General features: G+C 47.2%; 1 protein-coding gene across 1 annotated transcript in view; it reads left to right on the top strand.

Moving 5' to 3' along the window:
- wdfy4 (WDFY family member 4) overlaps positions 1 to 15350 on the top strand; it is a 245621-nt gene that overhangs the window by 170226 nt on the left and 60045 nt on the right. The window lies entirely within an intron of this gene.

Here is a 15350-nt window from a genome sequence, read left to right as displayed (position 1 = left end):
TGTGATAAATGGGGAGTTCCCAGTTCCGGAAGTTTGTGGTGTTATCTCCAACGCCTCCCCAGAGCGAGAATTCTCCATATGTGTAACTTCAAATTAACATCTTAGGTGGAGGACAGTGTATCATCCAACAAGCCCTCGCACATCTTCACCAGATGATCATTGGCCTCAGAGGGTTTAGTTACGAGGACAGGTTGCATCAAACTGGCTTCCATTTCTCTGGGTTTCATAGAATCATAGAATCCTACAGTTCAGAAGGAGGCCATTTGGCTCATCGAGTCTGCAACGACCACAATCCCACCCAGGCCCTATCCCTGTACCCCCACGTATTTACCCTAGCTAGTCCCCCTGACACTAAGGGTCAATTTAGCATGGCCAATCCACCTAACCTGCACATCCTTGGACTGTGGGAGGAAACCAGAGCACGTGGAGGAAACCCATGCAGACACAGGGAGAATGTGCAAACTGCACACAAACAGTGACCCAAGTCAGGAATCGAACCCGGACCGTGGCGCTGTGAGGCAGCAGTGCTAACCACTATGCCACCATGCACAGTGGGTATTACATTGAGGGGTGGTCTGGTCGTGGTGTTTAAGACATTGAAAGATCTTTTTTTAAATTGATTCCTTCATGGGGTGTGGGTGTCGCTGGCTGGGCCAGCATTTGGTGCCCATCCCTAATTGCCTTTGAACTGAGTGCTGAATGCCATTTCAGAGGGCAGTTGAGAGTCAGCCATATTGCAATGGATCTGCAACAGGCAGACAGGGGGGGCAGGCAGTGGCGTAGTGGTATTGTTGCTGGGCTAGTAATCCAAAGACCCAGGGTAGTGCTCTGGGGACCTGAGTTCGAATCCCATCTGGTTCACTAATGTCCTTTAGGGAAGCAAATCTGTCACCCTTTACCCGGTCTGACCTGGTCACGGTGGCACAGTGGTTAGCGCTGCTGCCTCACAGCGCCAGGGATCCGGGTTCGATTCCCAGCTCGGGTCACTGTCTGTGTGGAGTTTGCACATTCTCCCCGGGTCTGTGTGGGTTTCCTCCGGGTGCTCCGGTTTCCTCCCACAGTCCGAAGATGTGCGGGTTAGGTGGATTGGCCATGCTAAATTGCCTCTTAGTGTCAGGGGGACTAGCTCGGGTAAATGCATGGGGTGATGGGGATGGGGCCTGGATGGGATTGTGATCGGTGCAGACTCGATGGGCCAAATGGCCTCCTGCACTGTAGGATTCTATGACCTACATGTGACTCCAGATCCACAGCAATGTGGTTGACTCTCAAATGCCCTCAGGGATGGACAAAAAATGCTGGCCCAGCCAGAGACACCCACATCCCATGAACAAATAGATAAAAGTAAAGAAGGCATATAATATGTTGGCCTTCATAGGAAGAGGATTCGTATACAGGAGTGTGGTAAACCACTGTTAGCTTATTACCTGTATATGTGACATGCCTGGACACATCCCTGCCGGCCCTACCCGAGACTCCTCCCCCCCCCGGTCCAGGTATAAAGGTGACTGCTCCCCACTCCCCTGCCTCAGTCTGGACCAGTTCATCGGCATGGGTGTGCTCCAAGTCTTTTGCTAATAAAAGCCTATTTGTTCTTGCATACAAACTAGTCTTTGCTCGATTGATGGTGCATCAAGGAGCAGGGATATTTTGATGTAATTATGCAGGGCCTTGTTGAGGCCACACCTGGAATATTGTGTGCAGTTTTGCTCTCGTTATCTGAGGAACGATGTTCTTGCTCTCGAGGGAATACAGCAAATATTTACCAGATTATTTCCTGAGACGACAGGACTGACATACGAGGAGAGATTGTGTCCGTTATGATTATATTCACCGCAGTTCAGAAGAATGAGGGGTATCTCATCGAAACCTATAAAATTTGAACCGGACTAGACAGGGTACATGCAGGAAGGATGTTCCCGATGGCGGGAGTGTCCAGAACCAGGGGTCACGGTCTGAGATTACGGGGTAAACCTTTTTGGACTGAGGTGAGGAGGAATGTCTTCACCCAGTAAGCCTGTGGAATACTTTTGATTTGATTTGATTTATTATTGTCACATGTATTGGTATACAGTGAAAAGTGTTGTTTCTTGCGTGCTATACAGACAAAGCATACTGTTCATAGAGAAGGAAAGGAGAGAGTGCAGAATGTCGTGTTACAGTCATGGTTAGGGTGTAAAGAAAGATCAACTTAGTGCGAGGTAGGTCCATTCAAAAGTCTGGGAAGAAGCTGTTCTTGAGTCGTTTGGTATGTGTCCTCAGACTTTTGTATCTTTTCCCGACGGAAGAAGGTGGAAGAGAGAATGTCCGGGATGCGTGGGGTCCTTAATTATGCTGGCTGCTTTTCCGAGGCAGCACTAGCACAGAAAGCAGTTGAGGCCAAAACATTGCATGTTTTCAAGAAGGAGTTAAATATAGCTCGTGCGGTGAAGGGGATCAAAGGATATGGGTGGGAAGGGGGGATCAGGATATAGACTTGGATGATCATCCATGATCATAATGAATGGCAGAGCAGGCTCGAAAGGCTGAATGGCCTACTCCTGCTTCTAGTTTCTATGTTTTTTATGAGTCACATGTAGGCCAGACCGGGTAAGGTTGGCAGATTTCCTTCCCATTAATGAACCAGATGGATTTTGGCTACAATAGAGGATAATTTCTTGATCACCATTACCAAGGGCTAAGTTTTCAATTCCAGATGTTATTAATTGAATTTTAATTCCACCAGTTGCCGTTTGAACATGTGTCCCCAGAACAGTAACATCTGGATTACTAGTCTGGTGATATCGTCACCATACCACTGTTTCCCATATCTGATGGGGAGGGCACATAACCATAATACGTAAAAGATGGTTGAAAGGGAAATCAGAAAACACTAATTCACACAAAGGTTAGTCAAAATGGAGAATTTTCTCCTCCAGAGGGAGATAGTGGGTCAGTTGGAGTTTTCAAAACAGATCAGTAAAAGTTTGCTAGGTGGGTGTATCAGGAACAGGAGCAAAGTCAGGTGTGTGGAGTTGATGTCCATATCAGCTGTGATTCCAATGAATGACGACATAGGAACGAGGGGCTGGTTGGTCTGTTCCTGTGTTCACACAACACTGACCTCGCTTACTGGCTGAACTTTCAAAGGTGGGATGTGAATGTTTGGCCATGACGCTCACTGAGATGGCTACCTCTGAACCAATGCCGACATTCAGTTTAGAAATACTTCCATCGCCTAATATCATTCGAATCTCGACAGTGCAGAAGCAGGCCACTCGCCCATTCAGTCCACACCGACTCCCTCCAATACAGCATTCCACCCAGACCCTATCCCCATAACCCCATGTATTAACCTGCACATCTTTGGACACTAAGCGGCAATTTAGCATGGCCAATCCACCTAACCTGCACATCCTTGGACACTAAGCGGCAATTTAGCATGGCCAATCCACCTAACCTGCACATCCTTGGACACTAAGCGGCAATTTAGCATGGCCAATCCGCCTAACCTACACATCTTGGGACACTAAAGGGCAATTTAGCATGGCCAATCCGCCTAACCTACACATCTTGGGACACTAAAGGGCAATTTAGCACGGCCAATCCACCTAACCTACACATCTTGGGACACTAAGCGGTAATTTAGCATGGCCAATCCATTTAATCTACCCGTCTTTGGATACGAAGGGGCAATTTAGCACGGCCAATCCACCTAACCTACTCCCCTTTGGGCACTGAAGGACAATTTGGAATGGCCAATCCACTTAATCTACACGTTTTTGGATACTAAGGGGCAATTTAGCATGGCCAATTCACCTAACCTACACATCTTTGGAGTGTGGGAGGAAACCGGAGCACCCGGAGGAAACCCACGCAGACATGGGGGAGAACATACAGACTCCACACAGATAGCGACCCAAACTGGGAATTGAATCCGGGTCCCTGGTGCTGTGAGGCAGTAGTGCTAACCTCTGTGCCACCGTAATATGAACTATGAAAGGTCAGGTAAGCAAAAGTACGAGGGTTTTAATTGTTTTCGGGCATAATGATTGGAACATTTGTTGCATTCCTCTTTAACTGGTTAAGAGTACCTGTTTCCGCACAGCCACGGAAACACGTTTCAATCATAGATCATAGAATCCTACAGTGCAGATGGAGGCCATTCAGCCCATCGAGTGCACAGTGACCCCTATCCCCATAACCCCATTCATTTACCCTAGCTAGTCCGCCTGACCCTTAAGGGGCAATTTATTATGGCCAGTCCACCTAACCAGCACGCCTTTCGGACAGTGGGAGGAAACCGGAGCACCCGGAGGAAACCCACGCAGACACGGGGGAGAACGTGCAGACTCCACACAGACAGTGACCCAAGCCGGGAATCAAAGCAGATAATTCCTTTGCCTCTGCTCAGCATCGTGTCTGGGGCTGACACTTCTAGAAATGTTACAATAAGAAAACTTGAATATTTTATAGAACTGTTAAATATATGCAAAGTACAAACAAAAAAGAAAATTTGGAGTTTTCTGGCCAAGACAATAGAATGTAAAAATAATAAAGCGTTGTCGATTTTATTAGTGAGATGTGATGCATGTTTAATGGTTGTAACCCAAGTCTCTCAGTAAAGAGATTAGTTGATACATAAAGCATTAGGCCAGTGCAGATCCTATTTTTTATTCAAGTAATATCTTTAACCCAATTTGTTGAACTAACAACATTTTGCATGTATATTTCTTTTCTTTATTTGATATCAGTAATGCTTTTATCCGATATTATTGTATTTCCCAAGAGACTGCTGTCAGTACCCAAACCAAAAGTCGTATTAATGAAATGTATCAATCACCACGTGTTAGCAGGTGGGGAGAGTGTCACTGCAATTCGGAACGTAATCTAAAACAACAATGGAGTTCCGAGGCGGCTCGCTACACTCTCCAGTTTCCACCTTCGCTCCTTGAGCCAGCTGTACTTGCTCCGACCTCTGGGGCATCTCAGGATAAGCGCAGGGTCAAAATAGTCACTTTGGGTTCCTACTCATTGCAACACAGATCATTCAGCCCCTTCGTAGCTCATGCCACTCCGATGCTTACAACCACAGGGGCGGATTTTCCCATTCTGCCCACCACGGGAATTGTAGCAGGTGAGGGGCGGACCAGGCAAAGGTCCATTGACCTTGGGCGGGATTTTCCGGTTTCGGGGAGGGTGCGGCTGGAAAATCCCACCCATAGAGATTTACAGCAGGGAAGGAGGCCATTCAGTCCATTGTGTCAATGCTGGCTGACCCACAGCCGTCCAGATTAATCCCACTCTCCAGCTCAGAGGAGCAGGAGTGGGCCATTCAGCCCATCAATCCAATAGGATCATGGCTGATCATCCACTTCAATATCGTGTTTCTCCACACTGTCCCCATAGCTACTGTCGGAACATGGTGACACAATGGTTAGCATTGCTGCCTCACAGCGCCAGGGACCCGGGTTCGATTCCTGGCTTGGGTCACTGTCTGTGCGGAATCTGCACATTCTCCCCATGTCTGCGTGGGTTTCCTCCGGGTGCTCCGGTTTCCTCCCCCAGTCCCAAAGACGTGCTGGTTAGATGTATTGGAAGGTGGCAGAGTCTGGAACTCACTACCTGAAAAGGTGGCAAAAAATGCCTCTCAACATTTAAAGTTGTTTGACAGACACACAGTGCTGTAACTACAAGGCTAAAGACCAAGGCTAATGAAGGTTCACCAGACTTGTTCTAGATGGACAACATGGCAACACAGTGGTTAGCACAGCTGCCTCACAGTGCCAGGGATCCGGGTTCAGTTCCTGGCTAGTGTCACTCTGTGCGGAGTCTGCACGTTCTCCCCGTGTCTGCGTGGGTTTCCTCCGGGTGCTCTGGTTTCCTCCCACAGTCCAAAAGACGTGCTGGTTAGGTGCATTGGTGTGTTTAAATTCTCCCCCAGTGTCCCCGGACAGGCGTCGGAGTGTGGCAACTGGGGGATTTTCACAGTAACTTCATTGCAGTGTTAATGTAAGCCTACTTCTGACACTAATACAATAAAATAAAAATATTTCTTTATATCAGTGGTGTTCGAATCTATCGCTCTGCTTTAAACATACTCAATGACTGAGCTTCCACAGCCCTCTTGGGTAGAGAATTCGAAAGATTCACAACCCTCTGTATAAAGAAATTTCTCCTGATCTCAGTCCTCTAAGTGCCCTTATTTTGAAATTGTTTTAGACTCCCCAACCAAGGGAAAACATCTTACCCATATCTACCCATCTATTCCTTTAAGTATTTTGTAGGTTTTGATTAGATTCTTTGAAACTCTACAGAATACAGGCCCAGTTTGCCCAATCTCTCTTCATAAGACAGTCCCGCCATCTAAAGTTTAAAGTTTATTTATTAGTGTCACAAGTAGGCTTACATTAACACTGCAATGAAGTTACTGTGAAAATCCCCTAATCGCCACACTCTGGCACCTGTTCGGGCACACTGAGGGAGAATTTAGCATGGCCAACGCACCCTAACCAGCACGTCTTTCGAACTGTGGGAGGAAACCGGAGGAAACTCATGCAGACACAGGGAGAACGTGCAGACTCCACACAGACAGTGACCCAAGCTGGGAATCAAACCTGGATCCCTGGCGCTGTGAGGCAGCAGTGCTAACCACTGTGCCACCGTGCCGCCATTCTAGAACAAGTCTGGTGAACCTTCAATGGCCTTGGTCTTTAGCCTTGTAGTTGGAGCACTTTATGTCTTTCCAACAACTTTAAGTGTTGAGAGGTATTTTTTGCCACCCTTTCAGGTAGTGAGTTCCAGACTTCACCTTCTGGGTGAAAGATTCCCCCTCTCAATTCCTGTCTAAGCATCCTACCTCTTACCCTCAATCATGTTGAGGACCCCTCAACCAAGATGATGAGGCCTTCCTCCCTAGGCCCCTCATAATTTTTGACACTTCAATCAGGTCTCGCCTCAGCCTCCTCTATTCCCAATGAAACAACCCCAGCTTTTACAATCTTTCCTCGTAACTAATTCTGTGCAGTACCTGGCAACATCCTCACCAATCTCCTCTGCACCATCTTTCCTATCACAAGCTGTCCAGAACTGCTTGCAGTACGCCAGCTGTAGCTTGACTAATGCTCTGTTACAGTCCAACCTATCCCCCTGCTCTGATATTCTACATCTGAGCTCACAAAGGCCAATGTCCTATTTAAAAAGTGTATGTGTGTAGACTTGATTTGATTTATTATTGTCACACGTATTGGGATACAGTGAAAAGTATTGCTTCTTCTGTGCTATATAGACAAAACATACCACTCATAGAGTACATAGGGGAGAAGGAAAGGAAAAGGTGCAGAATGTAGTGCTCCGGTCATAGCTAGGGTGTCGAGAAAGATCCACTTAATATATGCTGGGTCCATTCAAAAATCTGATGGCAGCAGGGAAGAAGCTGTTCTTGAGTTAGTTGGTGCATGACCTCAGACTTTTGTATCTTTTTTTCCTGTTGGAAGAAGTTGGAAGAGAGAATGTCCGGGGTGCGTGGGATTCTTGATTATGCTGGCTGCTTTGCCGAGGTAGCGGGAAGTGTAGACAGAGTTAATGGATGGGAGGCTGGTTTGCGTGATGGATTGGGCTACGTTCATGACCCTTTGTAGTTCCTTGCGGCCTTGGTCAGAGCAGGAGCCACACCAAGCTGTGATACATCCAGAAAGGAAGCTTTCTATGGTGCATCTGTAAAAATGGATGAGAGTCGGAGTGGACATGCCAAGTTTCTTTAGCCTTCTGAGAAAGTAGAGGCGTTGGTGGGCTTTCTTAACTATAGCGTCGGCATGGGGGGACCAGTCTTGGCACGAGAACAGAACTGGACTCGGCCACGATGCAGCACACAGCCAAATAGCCAGCTGCGACTAATACAGGCTTGGCTCAGGGAGGAAGAATGATTTCTCAGACAAGGACAAGAGCTTGCCTGTGGGAACACAACACTTCCAAAGTCAACCACTTCAGGCAAGGGAAGGGGATAGTGAGAGGGAACTGTGCAAAAAAGCAAAACAGTTTGCTATCCGGGGTATTTTATTCCTGTGGTATTATTATCTGTTAGCAGCCATTCATTTTAATTCAAAAATATTAACCAAAGACATAAATGGGATTTAGCTGTGTTTATTATTCTTTTCCCTCACCTGTGGCGGTTTCAAATAATTGATTCAGCTCAATTCTCCTTCAGCATTTCTTGGGCAGTGCCACTGTATTAAGATCGGGGCGAGGGGGACAGGGGAGTTGCAATCTTGTTGGCATGGAGGCTGGCGTACGGTTATTAAACTTTAATCACAATATTTATTCTCTTAAAGAGTGGTATCCGCAGATGTGAAAGAAAAAAGATAATCTAGCTATTAAAATCATTAATCACCAGGTGAATGCGAGTTGCCAATTCGTCCTATCAGCTTCACTGACACTTCGAGATTAGATTCCACGTCTCTGGTGCTGTGTTGGTGTCAGCTGCGTATCAACGCTTTGTGGCAAAAGTATATCCGTGTTCAAAAGTTAGTTGGAAAAATAATGTTGCGTTGTCGCGGTGGTTAGCACTGCTGCCTCACAGCGCCAGGGACACGGGTTCGATTCCCGGCTTGGATCACTGTCCATAGAATCCATAGAACTCCTACAGTACAGAAGGAGGCCGTTCGGCCCATCGAACCTGCACCGACCACAATTCCATCCTATCCCCGTAACCCCACATATTTACCCTGCTAAGTTCCCCCCCTCCCACACCTCCGAAACTAGAGTTAATTTAGCATAGCCAATCCACCTAACCCGCACATCTTTGGACCGTGGGAGGAAACCCACGCAGACACGGGGAGAATGTGCAAACTCCACACAGACAGTGGCCCAAGCCAGGAATCGAACCCTATCAGTGGGGAGTCTACGTTCTCCCCGTGTCTGCGTGGGTTTCCTCCGGGTGCTCCGGTTTGCTCCCACAGTCCGAAAGACGTGCTGGTTAGATGCGTTGGCCATGCTAAATTCTCTGTCAGTGTACCCGAACAGGCGCCGGAGTGTGGCGACTAGGGGAGTTTCACAGTAACTTCATTGCAGTGTTAATGTAAGCCTACTTGTGACACTAATAAATACATTTTAAAACATAAACTTTGAAACGGGAGCAACAGGCTGCCTGTTAAATGCTCTGTATTCCTATTTAAGGTTAAAACGTTCAACTTGGTATTATTTAGTCCGGATAATGAAGGAACTCCCTTCTTGCCAATACAGAGTCTTAAAGTCAATATCTATTATCGTCACCGTTCCGGAGAATCTTTCCAAACTCAGTATTTAGTTTGTGAATTACATTCTGAACATATCCACTAGATGGAGCAATGTGCAGACGTTATCTCAGGAGAATGGGTCATCTTCAGTTTCACAGAGATCTGCCCACTTTCTGTGCATGTCCACGGAGAGAATTTGGTTGTGGAGGGGGGGGGGGGGGGAATGTGGGAAATGTGAAGAAACAAGACCAGAGGAAAGCATCAAAATGAAACCGAAGAGGTGGCACGGTTATTACCGCTACTGCCTGACAGCGCCAGGGACCTGGGTTTGATTCCGGCCTTGGGTAACTGCGTGGAGTTTGCACCTCCTACCCCATGTCTGCGTGGGCTTCCTCCCACAGTCTGAAGATGTGCAGGTTACATGGATTGGCCAAGCTAACTTGCCCCTTAGAGTCCAAAGATGTGCAGGTTAGGTGGATTGGCCATGCTAAATTGCTCCTTAGTGTCCAAAGATGTGAAGGTCAGGTGGATTGGCCATGCTAAATTGCCCCTTAGTGTCCAAAGATGTGCAGGTTAGGTGGATTGGCCATGCTAAATTGCCCCTTAGAGCCCCAAGATGTGAAGGTCCGGTGGATTGGCCATGCTAAATTGCCCCTTAGAGTCCAAAGATGTGCAGGTTAGGGGGATTGACCATGCTAAATTGCTCCTTAGTGTCCAAAGATGTGAAGGTCCGGTGGATTGGCCATGCTAAAATGCCCCTTAGTGTCCAAAGATGTGCAGGTTAGGTGGATTGGCCATAGTAAATTGCCCCTTAGTGTCCAAAGATGTGTTTTTAGGCGGATTGGCCATGCTAATTGGCTATTTGGGCGCATTGTCCCTTAGCGTAAGGGGGTGTAGCAGGGTAAATACATGGGGGATGGGGCCTGGGTGGAATTGTTGTCGGTGCAGGCTCAATGGGACTCCTCCTGCACTGTCGGGATTCTATGATTCTATGAAAAGGGAGAAGTAAGAGTGAGAATTGAGAAAAGGACACACACAGGAAAAGCTTGCAGATGGAGAGGAATAAAATTGTTGGGCACAATTTGAGTCTATGGGGGAAGAGGAAATAAAGAGAAAGATTGGACTGAAACAAGGATCAGAGAGATCAACAGGAGTTAGAGCAGAGATAAGTGGCTGAACTAACAGGGTCTGAGATAGGACTCAGAGGTAAGGCGAACGGGGAGAGGGCACTACACCTTCTGGCGTTACTACGTTTTCCCTGTGACTTACTGCCTGCCTATTATCAGAGAGTTGCCGATCCAGCCAAATGTACTCCTGGTGGTTTAGCATATGACTTGCCCCCTGGTCCATCCATTAGTTGGCACAGTTGTTAGCACTACTGCCTGACAGCACCAGAGATCCGGGTTTGATTCCCGGCTTGGGTGACTGTCTGCGTGGAGTTTGCACTTTCTCCCTGTGTCCGCGCGGGTTTCCTCCGGGTGCTCCGGTTTCCTCCTACAGTCCAAAGATGTGCGGGTTAGGTGGATTGGCGGAGCTAAATTGCCCCTTCGTGTCGGGGGACTGGCTATGGTAAATGTGTGGGGTTGTGGGGATGGGGCCTGGGTGGGATTGTGGTCGGTGCAGACTCGATGGGTCGAATGGCCTCATTCTGCACTGTAGGAATTCAATGATTCTATGACATCCATCCTTGTGACGCACTGCCTTCCTACTATGCCAATTGGAAAGCAAGAAAACTCATTCTCCAATTGGATGATACTGGATTGTCAGCCCAAAACAGTCTCTCTCCCCACGTTTCCAACATTTTACGATCTTGAGTATTGCTGAAAAAAGACATTTTGCTAAAACGTTTTGTCTTGTCAAAGCTTGTCATCAGGACAATCGCAAGAAAACCAATGCCAATTGGTATTCGAATTCAGCAAAACAAAATACGCGATAGCCATTCACTGGCTCATTCTTCAGGGCAGTGCCTTGACCAATCCGAGTCAAGCTGCCTGATTTAAAATTTCAAACAATGCTTGGCAGTTCATAGAATCATAGAATCCAACAATGCAGAAGAAGGCCATTCGGTCCATCGAGTCTGCACCAACCACAATCCCACCCAGGCCCTATCCCCACAACCCCATGCATTTACCCTGGCTAGTACCCCTGATGCCAAGGGGCAATTTAGCATGGCCAATCCACCTAACCCACACATCCTTGGACTGTGGGAGGAGCACCCGGAGGAAACCCATGCAGACACGGGGAGAATGTGCAAACTCCACACAGACAGTGACCTGAGACCGGGAATTGAACCTGGGTCCCTGGCGCTGTGAGACAGCAGTGCTAACCACTGTGCCACTGTGCCGCCCCAAGATGTGATAGCTTTTCAGCAATGATACTGACCCAACAATGATGAAGAAACACGTTTCAGTTAAGATGTGTGTGACTTTGAGGAGAAATTGGAGGTAATTATATTCCCACATATTTGTTGTTTTTGTCCTTCTCTGTTAGTTAACTGTCAGTCACCATTACCTGGTGCATTCTCCATGGCAACACCTCCACCAATCAGAGTCCGCTTGCCAACCAATCAGCCCTCTCTTCTCGTACAGTATAAAGTTGTACTTTCCCCCGACATTGGTATTCTTGCGATTTGTTGTGATGAGTACAAGAATGAAAACTTCGACAAAATGTCTTTTTCCAACAATATTCAAGCGCTGCACTGCCAAATGACTATTAAATCTGGTAAAGGGAAATGTTCAAAGAAAATAAAAGAATTATGTATTTTTTAATGTCCTGGGGATTTTTCTCCAGGGTCCCACACAGTAGTGTCCCAGAGACTGATCTTCAATTGCTGGGAGACTCCAGGCTGATCCTGGAGAATTGGCAACTCTGCGTTACCACTTCCATGGAGAATTTGAAGCCCAAATTAGATTGGAAGCTCTCCGATCTAACTGTGACGGAATGTCCTCTTCCTGCATTGTCAGGATGCAGCATATAATGGATTTTCAATTCTTGCTTTAGAGCAAAGGATTTACCAGGCTGATTCCTGGGATGGCAGGTCTGTCATAAGGGGAGAGACAAGATCGGTTAGGATTATATTCACTGGAATTTAGAAGAGTGAGAGGGGATCTCATAGAAACGTATAAAATTCTAACAGGGTTAGACAGGGTAGATTCAGAAAGAATGTTCCCGATAGTGGGGGAATCCAGAACTAGGGGTCACAGTTTGTGGATAAGGAGTAAACCTTTTAGAACTGAGGTGAGGGGAAATTTCTTCACCCAGAGGGTGGTGAATGTGTTGAATTCACTACCACAGAAAGTAGTTGAGGCCAAAGTGTTGTGTGATTTCAAGAAGAAATTAGATGTAGCTCTTGGGGCTAAAGGGATAATGGGATATGGGGGGAATCAGAAGATTGAATTTGATGATCAGCCATGATCAAAATGAATGGCGGAGCAGGCTCGAAGGGCCGAATGGCCTCTTCCTGCTTCTAGTTTCTATGTTTTTTTGTTTCAAGCAGGTGCCCTTACCAACAAGGAAGAAAACTCCCTTACCCCAAAGTTTCTTTCAGTTTACAAACCCTTACACCACCACTTTGGTGCCACTGGCTAGGAGTGTGCACCAAGTCACAGTTGATAATATAACTAAGGGGTCCAGCTGGTAAGATTTTTTAATTCATTTGTGGGACACGGGCGTCGCTGGCTGGCCAGTATTTATTGCCCATCCCTAGTTGCCCTTGGCGAGGCCATTTGAGGGGGCAGTTGAGAGACAACCACATTGCTGTGGATCTGAAGAAGTCACATGTAGGCCAGACCAGGTAAGGACGGCAGATTTCCTTCCCTCCAGGAAGGAATTACTGAACCAGATGGGTTTTTCCGACAATCGGCAATGGTTTCATGGTCATCAGTAGATTCTTAATTCCAGATATTTTTTATTGAATTGAAATTCTACCACTTGCCGTGGCGGCATTCGAACCCGGGTCCCCGGAACATTAGCTGAGTTTTTGCATTAATAGTCTAGCGATAATAGCATGACGCCATCAACTCTCCAGCAGTACATGGTACATAAGTATTCGTTACTTTGCAATAGCATGGCATTAAATGTAATGTGCCTTTTTAGTATTTACTGTAACCAGGGTACAAAGTATGAAAGGAAAGCAAATAGAATACAAAGGGATCCTTAATTTAATCAATATATATGTTATTAATTATGCAAAACTGTGTACAATAAGTAACTGGGAGTGGTGTAATCTTTACAGGGATAATTTGTACGCTAGGCGATTTAAAATCTGCAGTGTGTTTCGTATCAATGAGACAGCTGTAAGTCTAAGAAGCGGACAAAATTGTTCCTCAGCAAGCGATCCAAAGCTTTCTTAACTGAGGCCATGGAGAGTTAAAGGAGAACTGTAAAAAAACCAACCAAAAGTTAAAAAAAAAAGGACTGCCTGAAGGAAGTTCAGGAGACAATAAAATGTAATAAAACCTGGTTTCGGAGGAGCTGAAAATGTAGCCAGTGAAACTTAATAAAACTGGCCTGGAGGTATTAGAGAGAGAGGCTCAAATATAATAAAAAGCAAACGGGGAAAGTTACAATCAGCCATCAGAGCGAAACCGAGAACAGACCTGGAAGAGTATTAGTAATAGATTAGAATGGAATTTGATATTCACATCTAAACAGTAGCACTGGGAAGATTAATGACCTCGATGGACAGGGGCAATCACTTCTGGTGACATTGACCTAGTTGTGATCACAAAACAGACACTGTCGCCTAATTACTCTATTTTGTTCGACAGATTGTGGGCTTATGGCTGTTACACTGCACGATAGTGCCGCAATATAGTTATTGAGTGAGAAAGTCCACAATCAGTCCCACCGTCCATGAGTTCCAATGTCTTCGCCCATCAACTGGACTCGCCACAGAAGCACAGTGGCTACAAGAGCAGGTCGGAGGCGGGGAATACTGTGGAGAGTAACTCACCACCTGACTCCCCAAAGCCTGTCCATCATCTCCAAGATGTGGAGATGCCGGCGTTGGACTGGAGTGGGCACAGTAAGAAGTCGCACAACACCAGGTTAAAGTCCAACAGGTTTATTTGGCAGCACAAGCTTTCGGAGCGCCGCTCCTTCATCAACTCACCTGATGAAGGAGCCTGAGACTCCGAAAGCTAGTGCTGCCAAATAAACCTGTTGGACTTTAACCTGGTGTTGTGAGACTTCTTCCCATCATCTCCAAGGCATGAGTCAGGAGTGTGATGGAATACTCCCCATTTGCCTGAGTGGGTGCGGCTTCAAGAACACTCAAGAAGCTTGACACCATCCAGGACAAAGCAGCCCCGCTTGATAGGCACCTCATCCACAAACATCCACTCTCTCCACCCCTGACGCCCAGTAGCAGCAGTGTGTACCATCTACAAGATGCATTGCAGCAATTCACCAAAGATCCTTAGACAGCACCTTCCAAACCCACGACCACTTCCATCTAGAAGGACAAGGGCAGCAGATACATGGGAACACCACCACCTGCAAGTTCCCCTCCAAGCCACTCACCTTCCTGACTTGGAAATATATCGCCGTTCCTTCGCAGTCCCTGGGTCAAAATCCTGGAATTCCCTCCCGAACGGCATTGTGGGTCAACCCCCAGCACGTGGACTGCAGCGATTCAAGAAGGCAGCTCACCACCACCTTCTCAAGGGGCAACCAGGGATGGGCAATAAATGGTGGCCAGCCAGCGACACCCATGTCCCACAATTGAATAAGAAAAAATTGAAATCAATGAACAGCATCTCACCAATAGAGCATCCCATAATATTCATGGATTTTCTCCCCCCATCACCCAGCCCCAATTTCTCTCTCTTAGCCTGAAATCGCCGACCCTTCCCCGTCCCCCTCCTGCCCTGAAATCCCCCATTTCTCTTTGCAAACCCATAAATCCTGAAACCTCCAAGAACCCACATGAGTTGAGACTTGACTCCAGACACTCCGAGACCCCCAACTCTGCACTGCAGTCAAGTAACCGGACCCGGAGGAGGTTTGGACACATGCGGGAGGCCAGCGATCAGGCCGTGGGGGGGGGGGGGGGGGGGCGGATCGGAGGGACAGCGTTGCGGGGTCGTGGGGCTGGCCAGCGATCGGGTGGTCGGCAGTGCGGGGCTACTGCACGTG

The sequence above is a fragment of the Mustelus asterias genome, chromosome 28 (assembly GCF_964213995.1).
Source record: "Mustelus asterias chromosome 28, sMusAst1.hap1.1, whole genome shotgun sequence".
Lineage (NCBI taxonomy): Eukaryota > Metazoa > Chordata > Chondrichthyes > Carcharhiniformes > Triakidae > Mustelus > Mustelus asterias.
This window is presented reverse-complemented; position numbering and strand designations above follow the sequence as displayed.